This window comes from Vicia villosa, linkage group LG3 (genome assembly GCF_029867415.1).
Source record: "Vicia villosa cultivar HV-30 ecotype Madison, WI linkage group LG3, Vvil1.0, whole genome shotgun sequence".
Taxonomy (NCBI): domain Eukaryota; kingdom Viridiplantae; phylum Streptophyta; class Magnoliopsida; order Fabales; family Fabaceae; genus Vicia; species Vicia villosa.
This window is the reverse complement of record NC_081182.1, coordinates 181,336,001-181,359,544: the sequence shown is the minus strand read 5'-3', so window position 1 is coordinate 181,359,544 and position 23,544 is coordinate 181,336,001. Positions and strand designations below refer to the sequence as shown.

Genomic DNA, 23,544 nt, shown 5'->3' with positions numbered 1-23,544 from the left:
CAAACAATGCAGGGGATCAACCAAAACCCTAAAATTTGGAAAATTAACTTCAATATTGATTTACCAAAGTTAAAATTCCAATAAATTTGATCTAAGAGCAACCAAAATTAGATAAAACTCTAAGGATAATGAAAAATATTTTTGTTTAATTTTTGGATCAAAAGATTAATTTAAATCAAAGGGAAATAATAAAAACCAAAGGAAATGACACATTTAACTATTTATTTTAATTAATATGTCATGAAATTCATAAAATTAAAATAAAAAAGCATGAAAATAAAATAGACTCACAAAAGATCATTGTCTACTTTTTTGGGATTTTTGAAATAAGGAAACAATTTAAAATAAAATTATGAAACAAAGGAAAATAAAAGAAAAATGAAAGAAAATAAAAAGCAAAAGTCAGCATCTGACTGCCACCATGGAACATAGAACCCAGAGGCGCCCAAAATCATCTAATAGGAGATCGTCTCCTACCTTTTTCCATGTTGAAACCCTAGCTAAACGCGTTTTCAGAAAAACTTTAAACACTTGTTTCAAACAAAATGCAAACCAACAAATTAACATCTCAAACCTATTGTTTGGCTCAACTATATGCTCATGAACAAGTCTATAAACATCAGAAACCTAACATGAGGGAGATCAAGGATTTCAGAAATGTTTCCTTAAATGTGAAAAATAAATTCATGATTCCTCTGGTTCCAGAAGCAAGAAATTCAGTTGATCTTCTTCCTTAAAGCTTTAAATGGGTAGAGAGGAAAGAGAGTTGAAATCTGGAGCAATGAATTTGAGAGTTCTTTGCAGAAAATTTGAAGAGTGGAGAGAGAACTCAAATTTGCTTTTGGTAAGAATAAGGATGCGTGGGTTCAAATGACAGGAATGAGAAGCTTATATAGAGCATAGAGAGTGAGGGCATTGAGGTCTTTACAAGCTTGAGACCGTTAGAGGGTGATTTTGACAATTCTAAAAATTTGAGTGAAGATAAGAGTATGGTGTGTTTTGCTCTGTGTAGTGTGAGCTTCTTGTATTGTTTTGAGAGTTTTATGGGATCAGGAGAAAGGTGCAAGGGTGTGTGTTGGCAGACAAAGGTACATGGGTGATATTTGCTGATTTATAAATTGCCATTTTTGGCAAAATTTGTACCAACATGTGCATGGTGCGTGTGAGCAATGCATGGTTAAATGAAGCAAGGAAAAAGTGTGCTATGTGTATGCAAATAATGTGTGCCAAGGCTCTTGCATCATAAGTACTCATTTATGCATGACTTTAACTTTTGGCTCAAGACTGGTTGCAAGATGACACCACGGTGTATTGTCAAAACCTTATCACCATTTCTCTCCCAACTCTTAATCATTTGAAGAGTTATTCAACTTTTTAGAAAGCTAAGCCAAGGTACAACAAGATCGATGTTAGAAATCTCTTGAAATGAAGCTTGTAAACATGTCAAAATCGAGCCCAAGTTTGGTACACCCTTGTTATCAAAATTCTGGCCAGATGGAGGATGCGCATGATCTATCAAACCTCTCCAGCCTTATGCTTTGTAATCAAGAGAAAGCTTAGCTCATGTAATTCAACATTGATGTTGGAGAAGTTTTGAAATGAAGCTTGCAAGGTACTCAAAATCTGGCTCAAAGTTGGGTGTTTTAGACTGAAAATAACTTAGTGAAATTTTCACTAAGTGCTGAAATTCTAAAAACTTGAAATATCAAACTTCAATCAATCATAACTCTCTCAATTTTAATCCATTTGAGGAGTTCTTTACATAGTTGGAAATCTTGGAGAACAAAGAACAAAATCCATGTTTGACCAATTTTGAAATGGAGCCTGTATCCTTAGGAAAAATGGGTCAGAAGGTGATTGATCACTCAACTAGGACTTGCCCAAAATAGAAGCTTTCTATATAAACCCTAATTCCCAATTTGGCAAATTTGTACAATTCTTGATTTTTTATGAATCCTTGGGAATTTCTTGATCAAATCTTGCATTTTACCCATATTTGACTTGACAAACACAATTTTGACCTCAAAAAGTCAAGAGTTGACTTTTTGGGTGACTTTTCCCCACTTCAATTGATTTGCAAACATCTGGGTAATTGAGAACCTTCTGGTTAAAATCAAAGGTCAATATTACAAACCTAGGCACCTTATGACATGTAGAGAGTCATGGAAATAAGTTTTGCTCAAAAACTCAGAGAAATCCCGATTAAATCCAAAACCCTAATTTTAGTCCCTTGTGTTAGGAGATGATAACCAATATACAAAACCCTGATTCCTCTAGGCAATTTTGAGAAAATCTTGAACAAAGATGACTTGTGTGATAATATAATGATCATGCTTCAATACTTTGAACAAATAAAGAACCATATACTCAAATAACCCCAAAAATCAACATAAGGACCAATAAGATAGGAGGAGTGGATTCTCTATAATCTTTGATCAATCTCTAATCAACTAGTGAAGAAATGGGCATATAGAGATGCCATGGGGCATGAGGATCTCTTGTAGCTTGAATGACCAAAAGAATGAGGATATTGGATCCTCCTTGTACTGGTTGACAACTCTCTTTCTTCTATAACTTGATGAAGTAAATGAATACCTTGATCCCATCTTATGTTATGAATGCATATGATAATGAAAACACAAGTCAATTATGATTGAAATGAAGAGGGTAAATTTTGGGGTGCAACACATGTCATAATTCCTTTCGTAAAAAAAATTTGCATTGATAAAGAAACTGCCAGCTAGTCTTCTCAAAGTTTTCTTATCCTTATTCGATGCCCCAAGTGGGTACTCTTGAGTCTGGAGAAAATGTTTGATATCATGATACCAAGGATTTTCATCTGATACTACCTCTGTTTTGAACACATGAGTAGGTCTATCAAGACGCCTGATTGTTATTTGAGGTACTTCATTGTGAAAATTCACGATGTACATGGAAGACAGTGTAGCTAAAGCATCTGCCATCTGATTCTCATCTCGAGGGATGTGGTGGAACTCAACTTTGTTGAATAAGGTCAATAATCTTCTAGCATAATCTTTGTAAGGTATCAAGCTAGGGTGACGAGTCTCCCATTCTACTTTGATTTGATTAATCACCAATGCTGAATCTGAAATCTCCGTAGACATCAAGGTTCTTGATTCTAAGATTAATGGCTTCTTCAAAACCAAGAATGCAAGCTTCATATTCGACAACATTATTCTTGCATTTGAAACATATCCTTGTAGTGAAAGGAATATGTGAACCTTGTGGAGTAATAATAATTGCACCAACCCCATGACCATAAGTATTAGAAGCTCCATCAAAAACTAAACCCCACCGAGATCCTATGTGTGCCATGAACTTGTTGAATCTCCTATTCAACAGTCGATGAGATTGTTTTAGTCTATATAAAGATCTATTCAGCTTGCACACATAATCTTCCTTTCCTATTTCTCTATACCCTTCATGTTGCCTCGTTTGGATTATTTCATCTAGATCACCATATAAGATCACAATCTTCACATTCATCTATTCGTTCTAGGTCGAACTTCGCCTCCATAGCTAACAACCTCCTAATAGATCTATGCTTTACAATAGGTGAGAATACGTCATTGAAGTCGACGCCTTCTTTCAGAGTGAACCCCCTTGAAACCAATCTTGCATTGTATCTTTTCGACGCCACTCCTTCGATTCCTTCCTTAACTTTGAAAGTCCACTTACAATTGACTAACTTAACCCCAACAGGTTTCTTGATCAGTTCCCAAGTGTGGTTATCATGAAGAAATTTCATCTCATGATCCATGGACATCAACCATTCAGTCTTATTTTGACTACTCATAACTTCCTTATAGTCTCTAGGTTCTTCATATAGAACCTCACTTGCAGAGATTAAGGATAAAGTTATGAGGTCTGCATACCCAAGTCTCTGAGGTAGTTTGATGACTCTTCCCGACCTATCTCTTGCCAACAGGTAGTTATCGACAGTTTCCTCAACTTCCTTAGTATCCTTAACATCTTGTGCTTCTTCTTCGACTTGATATAGGATATACAATTTAGCATCGACATGCTTCACCTCAATAGGAATATCTTCCTATTCCAGCTCAACTTCAGATATCTCTATACTTTGACTAACATCATTAGTTTCCTTGAAAGCCATCTCAGGTGTCATACCCCAAAATTTGCCCTCTTATAATTGTCTATGTCCTTTTCTTTCGAATAATTGATATGGTGCAGTTGGTAAGAATTTAAGGATAAGAGTGTGCGATCGAAAGGTCCCGGGTTCGAATCCCATTGTCTAACTTTTATCATTTTTTTAATCTTATGGTCACTAACTTTAATTTTTATTTTAAAAAAAAAATCATAAATATTTTCATTTTTAGTTGATTTTTCGTTTTTTCTTTTAATTAATTATTAAATATCACTTTTTTTTTCACTTTTGTGCATTTTTGAATTAAAAATCAAGAAAAGAAAGTTTTTAGATTGATATTTAATTTTGGCATTTTTTATAACTTTGGGAACAAGTAAAAGAAATTGAAAGTTATTTTTTTTAATATGGCTAATGAATCAAAATCAAATAAAAATTGATTTGATTTCTTAATTATGTGAATAAAATCTTTTTATTTTCCTTATTTGTTAACCTAGTTTATTTGTATAAATAGGTAACATTTTTACACAGAGAGGAGGCGAATTTTCTAACCCTTATTAGTTGACACTGTACAGAACAATCGGAACCTGGCCTTCCTTTCCTATACCGCATACGTAATACTCCCACCCACTGTACATATTTTACTTTAATTTTCTAACATTCTTGGGAAACCACATAAAAAGAAACTTGTGAGAATTTCACTAAAACAACAACTACGTCTGAAAAGTTCCGACGTCCACATCGACAGTAACACCATTGTTTCGCCTCCCCATACCCGCCGTAGAACCACCACCGACAGCCTAGCAAACATGTGATCCCAACAGCCACTGAGCAGATCGAAAAACTCACTTCCGCGGGCCACCTCCCTCCGATCAGAACCGTGCCAATATCCTCCACCGTGAGACTCCACGGAAACGACCGCCCTCCGCAGACTCAACCGACAAACCACCGTCCCCCGTCCCTCACGCTGACGGTCCGCAGTAACGCCCACCGCACTCTCGCAACAACGCCCTTCCGGATCGTCCCCTCCGATTCAGCCGCGCCACCATCATCACAATGACACAATTCTACAATTTCAACAACGATTTCGACGCCGACGACATCGCGAGTCTACTCCGCCACTGAGATCCATTAGGTAATCTTGTTTCTTCTCTTTTTCCTCTTAAATTTATGAACTTGAAACATGATTGTTGTAGACTTGTTGTTAATGGAAAGGAAAACATTTTTTTGGGTTTTACTGTAAAGGTGAGAAAGTTAACGAGGAGTGAAGGAGAGTTGGGAGAAATTGAATCTGATGGTTATTGTTATATTAATTTTTTATTGATTTTGTAATTATAATAACAATTGCCATGTGTCCTCATCACATTGGCAAGATTTTGTTGAATGTTTAAAACCACCAGGATACTAATTCTTGAACGAGAGAATCGAGTGGCTGCCCTGGGAGTAATTGTTTTTTTTTCTTCTTTCATTTGGTTTATTATTTTATTTAAATTTTTAGTAACTATTAATTAATGTTAATATCTTTGGTTTGTGACCCTTGGGTCTTTATCTACTGCCTTGGTTTTTTTAATTAGTTAATTTTTACTACTTAGTTAGATTTAATTGAACTATTCATGTATTGAATTTTGTTCACCCAAATATACAAAACAATAAAAACACAAAAAAGGGTTTTAATTCATTAGTTAATTAATTTATATATTAACATTAATTCTTATTCAATTAATTCTTGAATAATTCTCTCCTCGACCCGACTAAAGCTATTGGTCGCATTAGACGAGAGATAAAAGAATAAAACATGAGATTTAATTACAAAATTAAAACACATTCAATTTGCTGCCCGCGACGATCAATCTATCGATCTGAGTAACCAGCAATGCCCATTAATCTGTTAGCTATACTGATCAAATCTATTGATCACCGCATCTAACAGTGCCATATTAAAGCAGGGTTGTACGCCCAAAACCACATCTAAAACACTAAACCACGATACTACGGATTTACATCCTTTCAAACACTGCGATGTTCACAACTACGATAAGGTAATTCAAAATACCTTCGAACTTCGCATTTCAAAACAACTTCAAAACAACTTCAAACCCCTCCATAATCAAATTCAATTCTAAGGCGTACAATCCTGTGCCCGAACTACGTTGACTCTGATTCTCCATAAGGAGGTACGTAGGCACTTGGTAACAAGGCGAGTCTCCCCCCTAAAAATCTCAATTCAGTCTTAAACTTTAATTTTTGCTTTTTTTTTTTTTTTCATTTCATTAGCTATAAACCTTATTTTTTGCCATAAACCTTTATTTTTAAATGTTAGCCTTTAGGAAAGGGTTGAGAGTGCCTAACACCTTCCCTCAACCTGATTATAATAACTTACCCTGAATCTCATATCTGCGTAGGGTTTCCTATTCGCCCTTCAGAATAGGTGGCGACTCTAAAACCTTCAATTTTAGGGCAGGTTGCTACAGCTGGCGACTCTGCTGGGGATAGTGATAACAAAATTGTAAATTATTATGCTCCTATAGGTTTGGCAGGGTTTAGGATTTTTGGCAAACTTTTTTAGGTTTTGGCGAACTTTTTAGGGTTTGGCTAATTCGCCAAGATTAGGGTTTGGATTAGGATTTAGGTTTTCATTTTTTTTATTTAAATATTTAATTTTTTTAATTATTTATTTATTTACAATTCCTGTTCACAATCATTATTTACAACAATTTAAATGAATATTTGTCTACGTTAATATTTATTGTGGTACGGCGTTTTTGGAGCTACAAATGGCGGATTTGGGGATCAGGTTCTTACAAATATTTAAATTTTATTTTATTTATTTATTTACGGTTTTTATTTACAGTAATTATTTATAGTAATTTAAATAAATGTTTATTTAAATGATTATTTGTTTTACTGTAAATTTTGGGGATATATAAATTGTTGTTAAACTTAAGCGTGGGAATTATAATAATGACCAGAGGGGAATTACATCGCCTACGAGTCTTATTATAATTCTACTCAGAGTGGGTTGAATATCCGGAAAGGTCTGATACGAGGCTTGACCTTGTTGAGGGCTGGACTTGGTATTTGGCTGATCTCTCTGGGAACCTACCCCTAAAACTCGAACCTCATGGATAAAATGAGTTGTTCTAAAATCCAAAGAGACAGAAAGTCTCGGCGGCTACGAACGACCCCATGAGACCTTCTAGAACATACCAATGGGAATGGTAGGCACCCTAAGCCGCTACGTCGAACCTATGAACCTAGGGCTTATGTGCTTACATGCTTATTATATATGTGCAATTTATATACTGCGAATGCCTTGCATTTTGATTTTTGCAGGTATCCCTACGCGTTCCCTGGCCTGCAGGGACTCTATTTCCAAGACCATGTCCTTCCCACGAAGGGCATCTACATTTATGCACGTTGATTGGCCTCACGATGGCCATGAGACCTAGTGACTGTCATGAACAGTCACTCTACGCTTGTATCTACACACTCCCTAACCTGTGGGGAGTTTCCTTTTATATCTTTGTATTTTATAACTACGTGTCCTTCCCACGAAGGACATCTTCGTTTACGCACGTCGATTGGCCTCTCGATGGCCATGCGATCCAGTGACTACTTTGAACAGTCACCATGTGCTTACATATACGCGTTCCCTAGCCTGTAGGGATTATATTTCTAAAAACGCATCCTTCATACGAAGGACATCTTTGTTAGCATACGTCAATTGGCCTCTCGATGGCCATGCGGTTCGGTGATCATCTTAAACGGTCACCCAGTGCTTACTCCTACGTATTCCCTAGCCTATAGGGATTTTCTTTTACATCCATGTGTTTTCACAACGGCGCGTCCTTCCCCGAAGGACAACTTCATTAGCATGCGTTCGATTGGCCTCTCGATGGCTATGAGATCTAGTGACTGTCCTGAACGGTCACTCCATGCTTGTTTCCGCCACCCTCTAACTTGTAGGGTTTGGATTCCCATCTCTACATCTTTCATCCCTAGCTTGTAGGGATTTCACTTCATCCGATATCGTCCTTATATAGGTTGTGTTCCGCATAGAGAACCTTCCCATCAAGGACTACTTTATTGGTACACGTTGATTGGCCTCTCAATGGCCATGAGATTTGGTGACTGTCTTGAACGTTCACCAGCCGCTACCTTCTGCATACTCTCGAATTTAAGGGATTTCCCTTAGCGTGCCATAACATTTATCCTGCAAAGATTCCACGAGGGTCTAATGTCGCCTCTAAGGCTATCCCTAGGATCATATGTTACACGTCTGCATTGCATACACGGAGTTATAATACAAGGAGTCTCTCGCATATCCATGCATTCGCATTTTCATGCAGTCATACATTTTTATCTACATTTGCATCTTCACCCGCATCCGCACCTATCGCGCTAGCCGATCTCCCGGGACTCACGAAGAGAACAATCAAAGGATCGTAGACTATGGAGAAAGGAGGACAAATTATCGAGAACGAACTCAGTCTCACAAGGAGGAAAAAGGATGCCTTTCGTCATGCCACGTGTCCATGCCTTGTCATAACAGGATTATAAATACAATAAAGGTTGTCATCGAGCAAGGATTAGTTCAACAAAGAGTTCCCTCATAGATACACTCAAGATGTATCTAGTCATAAAGGGGTTCATCTTAGAACATATCAAGCTTACAAGGACGCTCTACGATAACCTAGGGGCAAGGGTCAGTCCAACCGGGGCAATACCCTGAACAAAGATGCATGACTACGATGGAGGGAATCCGACATATGTCAACCCCACACCAAGGGGAAAAAGGGTCATAGGTGATACTATCCTTAGGGAAAGCAAAAGAGGTTCAGTCAAAGGAAACTCATGAAGTTCCGATACGACGAAAACCCACCGCTAACGATTTATTCCCAACAGGTTTGACATGTCCAAGGAGAATTCGAGATTACCCTTTACTTCTACAAGTCCATGAACTAAGGAGTAAAACAAGGTCAAACGGATTTACAAAGGAGATTGTCCCTAGGATCAATAGGTTTCGTCATGCTAAGAATTTCAACCCCTACGATCGCTAAATGTACTCAGGATAAAAGTTGTGCCTTCAGATTAGTAATTCTAATGGGACAACCATGCAGGTTTTGGAGTCAATTCATTCACTCACTACTACGAGTTTACACTCGCGCACTTATATTGTATTCTATTTCAAAGTTATGGTTATTAACAAACGTAAGGGAGAATGAAGAATACAAATAACTAAGTCCAGCTAAACATATGCTTTCAAGGTAAGACCGAGTCGAGGATGTACAGGCATTGTTTCAATTCCCAAACAGTGGAGATATAAGGATGTTAATCCCTCGTTACCCCCTCGAGCCAGGAGTTGGAGTTTGTTTCTACTTTTTCAAATAAACCTTGATTTTAACCAGGGGCAGGGTAGATTTCAATTAATCCAATGGTGTATTTTGGTTGTCAAGAGAGTCAGTCAATTCAAGCAAGGATCAAGCAAAGATTCAAGCATAAGGATCAAGCGAAACAAAAGGTTCAAGCATATCTTCCTCGCACTCATCTAAGAATGAGGGAGCAATGGAGATAACATTCACAACAATCTTCTTCCTCAATACATCATTCAAGATCGAGGAAGTATCAAAGGTGAAGCTTACAAATCAAAGTCAACATGGCAATCACAACATTCGATATCCAAGGATCAATCTCAAAAGGAGCCTTCAAAAGAAAAACGCCCGCTAAGTCAAAATGGAAAATTTCAGGAAAGAAAACAAAAAACGACTTAGGCAAAATTCGGGCATCCCGATGGATCAAACTCAAAGGAGTTGGTTCATGCAAAAATAAGGGATAAAAACAAAGGCGAACTACAAAGGATAATCTTGTGACTGCTAAACCATCAAAGCTTCACATTAATGCTTGGATCTCTACTAAGGCTTCTGCTCAACATCGAAAGCGATTCTCTTGCAAACAAAGCACATCCATTGGATTAAGCGAACTTTTAGGATTCGGAGAACATCAAGGAGAAAGGGTTGGGGTAAATAAACTTTGAGCCTTATATCCATTGTTTCTTAAAACTGTGAACCAGGCCAAGTTACAACATTCAAAAGTCCTAATTGAGGCAAGGTTAACCACGAAAGCATACTAAGCAGGATTTTGTTATACTGACTCCTAAAGTTTGTTAAAACTACTTCTAATCACTGCGCTTCTTCAAGCATTCATCCCGTCCTAATTCATAACGGACTTCGATTTCAAAACTTGCATACATATTGCATTGGGGTTACTTCTCAAATGGTACAACGTCATCTACGAGTATACATTTAGCATCGAAGAGATCTCGAAATGGGTTAATCAAAGGTAATCCTTTTCTAATAAAGACTCTGGAATGGGGGGAATCACATCTAGGGGGTTCCCCTTAATCAAGCGTTGCAGGGGCATGCAATCAAACATCCTATTAACTAGGGGCATTCATCCTAAAGGTTTAATCGACTTGGGGCACATCTTGAAGCAACAGCAAACAGGGGCATGTCAAACATGGGTAGAATTCAAATTCAAAGGATAGAACACTATGGATAGCCCTTCATATCCTGGAGCTCAAGGGCATATCCTTCAACCTAAACGCTGGAGTACATTGGTACGACAAGGTTATTCCTCGGGGCACTCCCTTCATCGCTTGGAGATCATGGGGATCCTTTCTCCACTAAACATTGGGGCATTGGGTATCAAACCCATAAGGTGTGGAGAATCTCCAAAGGTTAAAGGCATGGAGAACTTCAAATTTCAAAGGCGCGGAGTATTTCAAAAAAAAGAACCAAACTGGGGCAAGGCGTACGACATAAGGAAAAGGCGTTCTCACACTTTACAACATCCGACAAATCTTTCTCCTAACTACGATCTTAAAAAAAAAACAGGTATTGGGGAATCGCGCTAGCATCCAACAACCCACAACTCCAGCGAGCTATATACATCTTTGGTTATCAACAACCTAGCATTGGGGCATCATGCAATTACATGTAAACCATGCATTACATACATTGGTTGATACATTACACCATACCTTTTTAGGTAGTCTTCTTTAAGACGATTCATTATCCTTTCTAAGAGCCTTTTCAGGTAGTCTTCTTTAAAACAAATCTTCATATCCATTCCAGAAACCTTTTCAGGTAGTCTTATAGAAGACATTGCTTCGTTCCATTCATTACATCAATCAAAGCATAAGCATAAACATTATCCCAAACATCCAATTCAAAACTCTGGTGCTAAGCTATGCTATCCATCTGCTTCCCAGTAACCTTACCGATGCCAGTAACCTTACTGAGATTTATTTTCCAACCACCTGATTGATGTTTTCCGGTAACCTTACCGATGATAGCAACCTTGCTGTTCATTTCACGCATCAGCATACATACATACGCACTAGCATATGCATATCATCTAGTGCATTCACATATCACAAAAAAGCCCAATTTTTATTGGCCATCCAAATCATTTTCAAAGTCAGTTCCCGTCTGACTGTTACCTCAAAATCCAATTCTCGTTTGGTAGTCAGTTCCCGTCTGACTGGTGCATGAAAATCCAATTATCGTTTGGTAGTCAGTTCCCGTCTGACTGGTGCATGAAAATCCAATTCTCGTTTGGTAGTCAGTTCCCGTCTGACTGTTACATTAAATCCAGTTCCCGTCTGGTAGTCAGTTCCCGTCTGACTGTGACAACAGCCCAGCCTCCGACCCTCGAGTCGGGAGTCTAAAAACAGGTGAATCCCTTTCATGCAGGTACGCTTGGCAGAATCATGGCAGGCAATTCCTTTGGTGCAGGTGAGCTCGTCCGAACTAGGGCAAGTGACCTAAATGGTGTGGGTGAGTTTGCGATAACCCTCGCAAATGATCCTAATGGTGCAGGTGAGTTTGTGATAACCCTCGGAAATGATCCTAATGGTGCAAGTGAGTTTGCTATAACCCTAGCAAATAATCTTAATGGTGCAAGTGAGTTTGCGATAACCCTCGCAAATGATCCTAATGGTGCAGGTGAGTTTGCGATAACCCTCGCAAATGACCCTATTGGTGCAGGTAAATTTTGCGATAACCCTCACAAATAACCCTATTGGTGCAGGTAAATTTTGCGATAACCCTCGCAAATAACCCTATTGGTGCATGTAAATTTTGCGATAACCCTCGCAAATAACCCTATTGGTGCAGGTAAATTTTGCGATAACCCTCGCAAATAACCCTATTGGTGCAGGTAAATTTTGCGATAACCCTCGCAAATAACCCTATTGGTGCAGGTAAATTTTGCGATAATCCCCGCAAATAACCCTATTGGTGCAGGTAAATTTTGCGATAACCCTCGCAAATAACCCTATTGGTGCAGGTAAATTTTGCGATAACCCTCGCAAATAACCCTATTGGTGCAGGTAAATTTTGCGATAACCCTCGCAAATAACCCTATTGGTGCAGGTAAATTTTGCGAGAACCCTCGCAAATAACCCTATTGGTGCAGGTAAATTTTGCGATAACCCTCGCAAATAACCCTATTGGTGCAGGTGAATTTGCGATAACCCTCGTAAATGACCCTAATGGTGCAGGCAAATTCGCGATAACCCTCGCGAAGGATCCTAATGGTGCAGGTGAATTGTCCATACTAGGACAAATGATCCTAATGGTGTAGGTGAGTTTGCGATAACCCTCGCAAATGATCCTATTGGTGCAGGTGAGCTTGTTAGAACCAAAACAAGTGATCCCTCTTACAAATCCTCGCTATGTAAGACTCAGGCTTTAGCAGGACGGTTCTCTTCTCTCACACTTGAGCACAAGGTTCTACAAAGGGTTTCTTCAACTGGGTTTATCACGTTAGTCCCTCGGCAGTGATATTCTTCAAAGACTACAAAGGGGTTCACAAAAGGTTTTACAATATCGTTTTTCAAAGGGGTGCCTCAATTGAGTTTATCACGTTAGTCCCTAGGCAGTGATATTCTCCAAAACATCATCAATAACACACACAGGTTTTATTTTTCTTTTTCAAAGTTACTAACATGCTTCAACTAACAATCATGCATCATTCAACTAACATATCTCATTTCATACATATTGCATATACATACACCGCTCTCATTTATCTTGAGAAGCTCACTGCATCATACATCGTATGCATCATAACATTGCATAAAATTCAGGTTGCCTTTCTAGGCCGTGCTACAATCGAAACGCAGTGAATCCTTTCGAAAGCATCTGCTTCGCATTCGAAAGAGAGGGGTATTTACCTCGGGTGACATCTGTAAGCCCATCTCCCATGGAATTTCTCCCCAACAAAGGCAAATTTCAGGGCATTTCAGTGTTCAATCATCTTCTACCTTTAGATTACGATGGGCAGACGTGCCTATCCGACTCTTCAGGTTTAAGAAGATTGAACAGGGGCAGCTGTCATACCCCAAAATTTGCCCTCTTATAATTGTCTATGTCCTTTTCTTTCGAATAATTGATATGGTGCAGTTGGTAAGAATTTAAGGATAAGAGTGTGCGATCGAAAGGTCCCGGGTTCGAATCCCATTGTCTAACTTTTATCATTTTTTTAATCTTATGGTCACTAACTTTAATTTTTATTTTAAAAAAAAAAATCATAAATATTTTCATTTTTAGTTGATTTTTCGTTTTTTTCTTTTAATTAATTATTAAATATCACTTTTTTTTCACTTTTGTGCATTTTTGAATTAAAAATCAAGAAAAGAAAGTTTTTAGATTGATATTTAATTTTGGCATTTTTTATAACTTTGGGAACAAGTAAAAGAAATTGAAAGTTATTTTTTTTAATATGGCTAATGAATCAAAATCAAATAAAAATTGATTTGATTTCTTAATTATGTGAATAAAATCTTTTTATTTTCCTTATTTGTTAACCTAGTTTATTTGTATAAATAGGTAACATTTTTACACAAAGAGGAGGCGAATTTTCTAACCCTTATTAGTTGACACTGTACAGAACAATCGGAACCTGGCCTTCCTTTCCTATACCGCATACGTAATACTCCCACCCACTGTACATATTTTACTTTAATTTTCTAACATTCTTGGGAAACCACATAAAAAGAAACTTGTGAGAATTTCACTAAAACAACAACTACGTCTGAAAAGTTCCGACGTCCACATCGACAGTAACACCATTGTTTCGCCTCCCCATACCCGCCGTAGAACCACCACCGACAGCCTAGCAAACATGTGATCCCAACAGCCACTGAGCAGATCGAAAAACTCACTTCCGCGGGCCACCTCCCTCCGATCAGAACCGTGCCAATATCCTCCACCGTGAGACTCCACGGAAACGACCGCCCTCCGCAGACTCAACCGACAAACCACCGTCCCCCGTCCCTCACGCTGACGGTCCGCAGTAACGCCCACCGCACTCTCGCAACAACGCCCTTCCGGATCGTCCCCTCCGATTCAGCCGCGCCACCATCATCACAATGACACAATTCTACAATTTCAACAACGATTTCGACGCCGACGACATCGCGAGTCTACTCCGCCACTGAGATCCATTAGGTAATCTTGTTTCTTCTCTTTTTCCTCTTAAATTTATGAACTTGAAACATGATTGTTGTAGACTTGTTGTTAATGGAAAGGAAAACATTTTTTTGGGTTTTACTGTAAAGGTGAGAAAGTTAACGAGGAGTGAAGGAGAGTTGGGAGAAATTGAATCTGATGGTTATTGTTATATTAATTTTTTATTGATTTTGTAATTATAATAACAATTGCCATGTGTCCTCATCACATTGGCAAGATTTTGTTGAATGTTTAAAACCACCAGGATACTAATTCTTGAACGAGAGAATCGAGTGGCTGCCCTGGGAGTAATTGTTTTTTTTTCTTCTTTCATTTGGTTTATTATTTTATTTAAATTTTTAGTAACTATTAATTAATGTTAATATCTTTGGTTTGTGACCCTTGGGTCTTTATCTACTGCCTTGGTTTTTTTAATTAGTTAATTTTTACTACTTAGTTAGATTTAATTGAACTATTCATGTATTGAATTTTGTTCACCCAAATATACAAAACAATAAAAACACAAAAAAGGGTTTTAATTCATTAGTTAATTAATTTATATATTAACATTAATTCTTATTCAATTAATTCTTGAATAATTCTCTCCTCGACCCGACTAAAGCTATTGGTCGCATTAGACGAGAGATAAAAGAATAAAACATGAGATTTAATTACAAAATTAAAACACATTCAATTTGCTGCCCGCGACGATCAATCTATCGATCTGAGTAACCAGCAATGCCCATTAATCTGTTAGCTATACTGATCAAATCTATTGATCACCGCATCTAACAGTGCCATATTAAAGCAGGGTTGTACGCCCAAAACCACATCTAAAACACTAAACCACGATACTACGGATTTACATCCTTTCAAACACTGCGATGTTCACAACTACGATAAGGTAATTCAAAATACCTTCGAACTTCGCATTTCAAAACAACTTCAAAACAACTTCAAACCCCTCCATAATCAAATTCAATTCTAAGGCGTACAATCCTGTGCCCGAACTACGTTGACTCTGATTCTCCATAAGGAGGTACGTAGGCACTTGGTAACAAGGCGAGTCTCCCCCCTAAAAATCTCAATTCAGTCTTAAACTTTAATTTTTGCTTTTTTTTTTTTCATTTCATTAGCTATAAACCTTATTTTTTGCCATAAACCTTTATTTTTAAATGTTAGCCTTTAGGAAAGGGTTGAGGGTGCCTAACACCTTCCCTCAACCTGATTATAATAACTTACCCTGAATCTCATATCTGCGTAGGGTTTCCTATTCGCCCTTCAGAATAGGTGGCGACTCTAAAACCTTCAATTTTAGGGCAGGTTGCTGCATCAGGTTCATTGAAAAATACATCTCGACTAGTGATACACATCTTATGACTTGGCTCTAGGCACCTTAGGCTATAAGCTTTGACTCCTTCAGGGTATCCCATGAACATGCATCTCAGAGCTCTAGGTTGGACCTTATCTTGCCTAATGTGAGCATAGACTATGCAGCCAAATATCCTAAGTTTGTCGAGATCTGGTGGATAGCCTAACCAAACTTCTTCAGGTGTCTTCATATCTAATGCAGTCGAAGGACATCTATTTATCAGATATGTTGTTGTTGAAACAGCCTCTTCCCAAAACACCTTCTTTAACCCAGCACTAGCCAACATGCATCTAACTGTTTCCAAAATGGTTCGATTAAACCTTTTAGCCAAACTATTTTGTTGGGGAGTGCCTGCAGTAGTTCTGAGCCCTACAATACTAGAGGCTGAACAAAAACTATTGAACGCCTCATTTCAAAATTCAAGGCCATTCTCCGTTCTCAACCTCTTGATCTTTCTACCAGTTTAACTTTTGACCAGAGTCTTTCAACTTTTGAAATTCGCAAAAGTTTCATCCTTAGTCTTCTGGATGAATCCCATAAATTTCTAGAAGAATCATTAACTACGGATAGAAAATACCTTACTCCTGAATGTGATGGACACCTTGCAGGCCCCCAAAGATCAGCATGGATGTAATCAAGGGATCCATGTGTTTTTTGTTTGACTTTATTGAACTTCACTCTGCAAGATTTTCCAAGTAAATAGGGTTTAAAAAACTTTAGCTTTTCGACGTTGTCTCCATCAAGCAGATTTTGTTTCCCAAATTTGACCAGACCCCTTTCACTAACATGGCTTAATCTCATGTGCCAGATCTCTATTTTTGACCAAGGTTTCGTGGATGCAACATTTGCAAAACCACTTACAACTTCAGCCTCAAGGGTATACAAGCCTTGTTTCTTCACGCCTCTCCATACTTCCTTCGACCCCTTCATGACTCTTAGGATACTTTTCTCTCCTTGGAAAACATATCCTTTCTTGTCGAATTCACCAAGAGAAATCAAATTTCTCTTCAAATTAGGAACATACCTGACTTCAGTCAACAACCTTATTGACTCATCATGGAGCTTGAATCTCGCAGATCTAACACCTGCAATTTCACAAGCTTTGTTGTTTCCCAGCAATACAGATCCACCATCTTTATCACATAGTTCTTTGAACAAGTCTTTGTTTTGAGTCATGTACCAACTGTAACCTGAATCCATAATCCACTCATTACCTGAGTCACTGCTTGAAACCACAAGAACATTAGACGAGTCGAAATCATCTTGAACAATGGATGTGTTGCTATTATCCTACCTCCATGATCTTTCAGGCATTCAGGGAACACTTTTCTTGTATGACCCTTCTTCTTACAGTGATAACATCGAATACTAGATGCATCGCCATTATAAGACTTCTACTGACTTTTACCCTTCTTCTTGTCGAACTTGCCATTTCTCTTTGTGAATTTTGCCTTAACTGATAGGCTTTCACCACTCGAAGGTGGATTGTGCTCCTTTCGTTCATTCAAATCCTTAGAATACAAGACTGATTGAACTTCTTCAAAGGTCAGAAACTATCTTCCATACAATAGATTTTCTTTGAAGTGAGCATGTGATATGGGTAAAGAACACAACAACAACAAGGTTTGATCTTCATCATCGATCTTGACATCAATATTTTCAAGATCAAGAATCAGCTTGTTGAACATATCCAACTGCTCATCCAATATTTTGTATTCACTCATGTTCAATGAATACAAAGCTTGCTTCAGGTATAGTCGATTTACCAACGATTTGGTCATGTACAAACTTTCGAGTTTTACCCATAAACTTGATGTCATCGTCTCCTTCGAGACCTGTCGAAGAACCTTATCACCAAGGCCAAAAAAGATGGCGCTAAAGGCTTTCTCTACAATTGTCGTTTTCTCCTTTTCCATTAACGCAGTGTCCATGGCTACGACTTCCTTCAACGTTCTAAACAACCCTGTTGAACCAATATGGCTTTCATTTTTAAGCTCCATAGACCGAAATCATTCACTCTGATGAAATTTTCAATCTCATACTCTGATGACGGCATCTTTTCCACGCTCACCGCACCAATTTCTTGTGAAATCGATGCCAAGAACAAAGTATAATAGGTTTCTTTTCTTGACAAGAAACCCACAAGGGTAGGAAAGATGGAATCAAGAAGAACACAATTAAATTGGTTATAAATTGCTATTTTTTACTTTCTCTTTGAAACAAGATTACAAGTCTTACAGAATAACAAATAACCTCTCTCACCCTAATTAGGATTTGCAGTGTGCAATGATGAGAGACTAGTATGCTATCTACCATATAAGAACATCAAATGTTTTGAAAAACCCTTAACTACCCTTTGGTTAAATTATGCCACATTATCACTTTTCACACATTTGTTGTCTTTTTCTACCCCTACCTTAATTATCCAACTAACAAATTATGTTTTGACCAAATCATTTGTTCTTTACTACACTCATTCTTCTAAATGATATACCTTTTTGGTTATAATAAACCTTTTTGTTTCTATTTAGATAAGAGATACCTTTTTGTTTCCAACTAAACCAATGCCTTTTTCTTTTACTTTCTGCTTTATGATACAAAATTTACATTACCCATTCAAAACAACGTCCCTCACTTTCTCTTACTTATCACTTCTCCCTCTTTCTCTTCTTTCTCATTCACTCTCTTCCTCTTTCTCTTACTTCCTTTTTCTTGACACAGAATACACGTTTCTGAGACACAACTTGAGTAGCAGCAACAACAACAACATGGTATGGCTCTCTCAACACTTTTCTTGATCTTCCTCCTTCCTCCTTTCACTATTTAATTTTTCAAATCTCACATTCTTCCTCTTCTTCATTCTAACTTTTTTTAACTAACAGATCATGAAGAGATGGATCTCAAGAGTAATGTTTTTGTCGTCAGCTTTTTCAATTGTACTTTCTTAGCGGCAGAGGCGGATCTGGGTTTTCGTGGGGTGATGGTGGTCGGAGTTGAAAAAATAATGGCGATAGTTATGTTTTTCAGTGATGAATTTATCGTTGGTGTTCGATCACGGTGTCCGCAGATGATTATTTTGAAAGAAGTTCGGTTTCAATGTTTTTTCTTTTTGATTTGCTATGTTAATCTGTTTGGTACTTGATGGGTTTTATAGACATCGCCAAAAGAGGTTTAGTTTTTGTTTTCTAGTTTCATCCGAACACACAAATTCATTGGAGTGGTTGTTGAAACCTATCACAGATAGCACCTTGCAGCTGTTTGTGCTTATTTCTCTATGGATATCTGTGGTGGAAAATCAGTGGCGAGATTTATTGCGGCGAGATTTCGATCTGTAGTGGGAGGTCTAGAGGTCAATAGTGATATTCAATCATTAGATGGAGTGGTAAGCACATATCTGTCTGCAAAATGAATATTTCACTTCTTTGTACTAATTTTCGTCATTGATTTTCCACCACAGATTTGGAGATGAAAATTCTTATTGATGTGCAAGGGTATCATACAACTTGCTGGATGATTCTTTCTCTCTCTGAAGCAATTTTATTAATATGGAGAAGAAGTTGGCTGCGGTGTGTCAAACTCTGGGTTAAAGCAATCGTCGGAAGCCGCTGTTCTGAGGTGCTGCGGAGGGAGTCTTCGTTTGGAGGTGATCCTATTTTGAGTTCTCCTTTCTTCTGTTTCTTCCGAATCCATTTTTTCTCTATTTCGTAATGTTATTCGTAGGTTATTGCGGAGAGGTTATCCGAGGAAGAAATTGGTAGTTTGAAATATTAGGTTCTACATTATGTCGGTGTTGGTTCACGGAGGGCGACGATTACTATTCCCAAACAGATTGATAAACATGTAAGTATTTATTAGATTTTCTATTTTGAAATTATTTACAACATAGATTTTTAGGATGCAGGTTTATCATTTGGTTAATGTGGAACTGGATTTTTCTTTGGATGCAGATATAATATTGAAATGAAGAAAGAACATGTCTTCAAAGCTTTCTACATTAAGAACTATCATGGTTCCACAAAGCTTCTATATGCACAAATTTATACGAAACCTGTCACAAATTTATAATTCATAGTGTTTACATTTATAATTCATAGTGTTTACATATTGTTTCTACATTGAAATGAAAATTTGTCGCATTTTTCTCTTAAAATTTTCTTCTCTGTTGTAGCTAAACAATTTTATACTGAACAACATCCCACAAAATGGCATTTCAACAATTTGTTGGAATTAATGACATTGGATTCTATACAGCAGATACTTTTGTTGCAGCAGGTAAGTAACATGTTATGGATGTTGATTGTAAAATGTTTGGTTTAGAGGTGGTCTCAACATTTTATGCTTTTGAGATTGATTATATTAATTCATCTAATAAGATGCAGCAGAAGAATGGACAGTTTGAATCATTGAAGGAACAATACAGTTCTCCCTCAAAAAAACAATATTCTAACTGCGGAAAACCAATATTCTAACAATGGTAACCTTGCTCGAAATCTACGTTAGTTACAAAGTTATATGATTTGTTTGAAAGTTAAGGATACAACAGTAGTTACCTTTTCACTTTAATATATAAATATTGGTGTAGTATCATCCTGATAGAGTCAGGTTTGACAACTTATGTCGGCATTGTTAGCTGGAGTTACGGTTTCGAAGTGCGGGGCTTTTGAACTATGCAGCGGGTTGTTTGGTTGTGGGATGTTTGGTAAGAATACAGGGTTGGGTTCATGGTTTTGCTATTGGTTTGCTGAATTATATGTGATGGCATCTGGTTTGTGATTCTTGAGTTTTGGCTTATGCAGGTAACAGGTTGGGGGTGTGACTGTTAGTTGCATTTATTTTGAGAAACCTCATGGCATGCTTTGGACTAAAAATGTTCACGGCTGAATCGATTATTTTATATTTGGATGCAGGCTTATGATTGGGTTGCAGGTAGCTGGAATGGAGTTGGTGCGGAAATGCGAGGAATTGGTGGAAAATGTGTATGTATGGACTTAGTCATGGAGTAAAAGGAGTCTTGGGCCCTTGAGTTTTTGCTTACCGGTGAACTACCTGGATAGGTTCTTATCGACTTATCAATTACCAGTAAAAATAGAATATTAATAAGTTTGTTTCAGATGATTTACATGGTTTTTGCACGATAATATTTCTGAAACATTTGATCAACGAGGTTGAGTTGTCAGATAAGGTGGATTTTTCGAGTTCAGAGTTTGGCCCTGGTAGAGGTTATAGAGTTTGGCCATGATAGTACAAAGTAAACCCTTCAAATTTAGTAGTTTTAGTTCTTTAGGTTTCCTCTCAATTTTTTACATCTTGATCTTTGATTCATTGATGATCTTATTTAGACAATTCTTTCACCATATGTTGAAGGAACAATCAAAACTGTAGAAAATCCTCGTCTGAGAAAATGTTGAAGCTTAGATTTAGAATATGCCAAGGGGTTACTCTGACAAACAAAAAAATATGTGTACATTGGCCTTTGTAAATTGTACATTCTTTCACTACAAAGTGTATCAGTTAAATATGGCTGACAACATATAGACTTAGGTGAGATAATTAATTGTTGCCTTCTTCAATTAAGTACACAGTTTGAAGCTGTTCAAAATAACGAATTCAATAAAATAAAAAGAATGGTGTCAAAATAACCATGTTTAAAATTTTTCTAATAGAAAATTACTTGACAATGCAAACCTTACATTCTTTCAAATCCATAGTAATGTGTAAAAGCATAACCTAACCTGAGTAGTATAAGAAAATGGCGTGTGTATGTATCATTCTTTTTCATTATCCAATATGACTATTTAACACAATCAAAAGTTGAAATGTAAGGCCACTCAGATAAAAGAAAAATAGATCTACTGTTTTTCCATTAAAATAATTCAAATGGATATGAGGTTTGCTTCATTTATTTAATCTTATTATTTAATCCAATGACCTAATCTAAATATTTTTATAAACTCTATTATTTTATGAGAAAAATATATTACTAATTCAATTTTTTTATAAATAATGTCAAAATACAGAAAATTAATTTATGGTCAATCGAAATATTTTTATAAACGATATTATTTTTATGTATGGAAAAAATTTACTATTAATTAAAATATTTTTTATAAATGATGTCAAAATACGGGAAAACAATATATGGTTAATCTAAATATTGGTTTTATTATTTTTTTAATTTATATACAAATGCGCGTACCATACCTTACCCGTGCGATCACACGGGTAACACGTCAATACCGTGTGAACGCACGGGTAACACACCAGTATCGTGTAAACGCACAGGTAATCAGGTTAAGATCTGTGTAAACACATGGGTAACAAACCAATACTATATGAACGTACGGGTAATTTTGGCCAAATTCCTTCTGAACGCGGATTATTACATTTTTTATAATTAAAGAAAATAAAAATAAATATTTTTAAAATAACGTATGAATCCAAACATGATAAAAATGTTTTGTTTTTTTAATTACTTATGTATTTATTTTTTTCAATTATTTTTAATTGAATACTAATATTTTTTAACATTATACATGGTTAATTGAAATATATATTATTGATGTCTTTCTTTTCTAAATCATTATCTTTCAACAACGATTTAGTTTTACTTTTCAATATTAAAATATATATGCTTTTAATTTTACATGAAATACTTCTCGATTTTTAATTAAATATGAAATTTATCTGGTATATCTGGTCCAGTCCAAACCAGTACCCGTGCGGAGGCACGTGTATCCTACTAGTTTATAATAAAACTAACACACTAAACTAATGGGCTTTTACACATAGGTCCACAAACTAACTTAGGGAACAAGCTAACTTAAACCATAGGGCATAACAAACAGGCCGAATTCGACATGCTAACAATCCTAGCATATCGACTATGGTATACTTGAGCATACTTCGACTACAGCATTGCATGGCTTCGATTGCAACATGTGAACATACTTCGACGACATGCTAAGATCCTGTTGAAATTGTCGAACAAAGAAGCTATCATTCGACCATACTAGAGTTAGATCCAATATCTCACAATAGCAACGCAACTTCTGAACTTTTCTCCAATGGGCATAGATTTGATCACGTCCAAATTTGTACAGGATTCTGTTTCGATTGGTTTTTCAAAAAACCTCCGGCAAAAAGCTTTGATTTTTTATTCAAATTTAAATCTCTAAATAATTAGATTTGATCTTATTCAATCTCCTAAACAATTCTAATTAATATTTTCCAAAAGATAACAACAAATCTGATTGAAACATAATCATAATTTTCGCTTAAAACAACAATAACCATGGCCTGCTAACAAAGGCCAGATGTTGCACACATGTTAGAACACCGTGTCCCACATGTGTAATTTCTTCACCAAAACATCTTGCACACTACACGTTATTTTACAAAATACAACTATTCAAAAGGAACACCAACCTCTTCCATTGGAAAAGTATTTAATGGAGAAGGAAATAATATTTTTCCTTATAATCTTAGAGTCTCCTAACTTCGTTCCGCAACAACCTTTACATGGTTCTACCAAAGTC

At 36.9% G+C, this 23,544-nt stretch overlaps 1 long non-coding RNA gene across 2 annotated transcripts; it reads left to right on the top strand.

Moving 5' to 3' along the window:
- Positions 1–4,651: 4,651 nt before the first annotated feature.
- Positions 4,652–20,148, top strand: LOC131662642 (uncharacterized). 2 transcript variants are annotated; one of them, XR_009301784.1, is made up of 6 exons: positions 4,652–5,258; positions 14,017–14,637; positions 18,731–18,780; positions 18,892–19,391; positions 19,467–19,849; positions 19,957–20,148. It is a non-coding gene; the product is annotated as an uncharacterized LOC131662642 (long non-coding RNA). The 2 variants fall into 2 exon arrangements; XR_009301785.1 differs by lacking the exons at positions 18,731–18,780; positions 18,892–19,391 and having other exon boundaries at positions 4,654–5,258.
- The last annotated feature ends 3,396 nt before the right edge of the window (positions 20,149–23,544 follow it).